General features: G+C 53.9%; 1 protein-coding gene across 1 annotated transcript in view; it reads right to left on the bottom strand.

The window, feature by feature from the left end:
• Window positions 1-434, bottom strand: part of LOC104490925 (sodium/hydrogen exchanger 2-like) — a 26,796-nt gene that overhangs the window by 6,653 nt on the left and 19,709 nt on the right. The window lies entirely within an intron of this gene.

The raw sequence follows: 434 nt of genomic DNA, 5'->3' as shown, positions 1-434 counted from the left end.
GCCAAGGAAGGAGCATGAGACTCCAAACTCTGCTTCTTTATACACTGCCCAAGTGATCCTGAGTGAGATCCATCTCTGCTAGCCCAAGCAACACACCAACCTAGCACAGCTACGCTGTTCAGGGAGTCTTCAGCCTCGGTGCCTCTGCCCAGCACTCCCTGCTTCACATGCAATCAACAGGAGCCATCAACCCTGCTTCAAAAGCCGTAAACAACCACGGTCAGATCTCCCACTAACAGGATGGGAGCTGGGATAACTGTCACGACAAGGGCTGGGGCTGGATTTCGGCAGGGGTAAGCACAAACAGGAGGTACACCACCATCTTCATCCTGTTTGCTGTGTCTCTATGTTTCCTCCCAGCCTTGTCTAGTCTCCTCTCTCGGCTCAGCAAGGGATGGGGGGGGGGGGTTTTTCCCCATAGTTGACGCTTCCTT

This window comes from Buceros rhinoceros, unplaced genomic scaffold (assembly GCF_000710305.1).
Source record: "Buceros rhinoceros silvestris isolate BGI_N320 unplaced genomic scaffold, ASM71030v1 scaffold6663, whole genome shotgun sequence".
Lineage (NCBI taxonomy): Eukaryota > Metazoa > Chordata > Aves > Bucerotiformes > Bucerotidae > Buceros > Buceros rhinoceros.
This window is presented reverse-complemented; position numbering and strand designations above follow the sequence as displayed.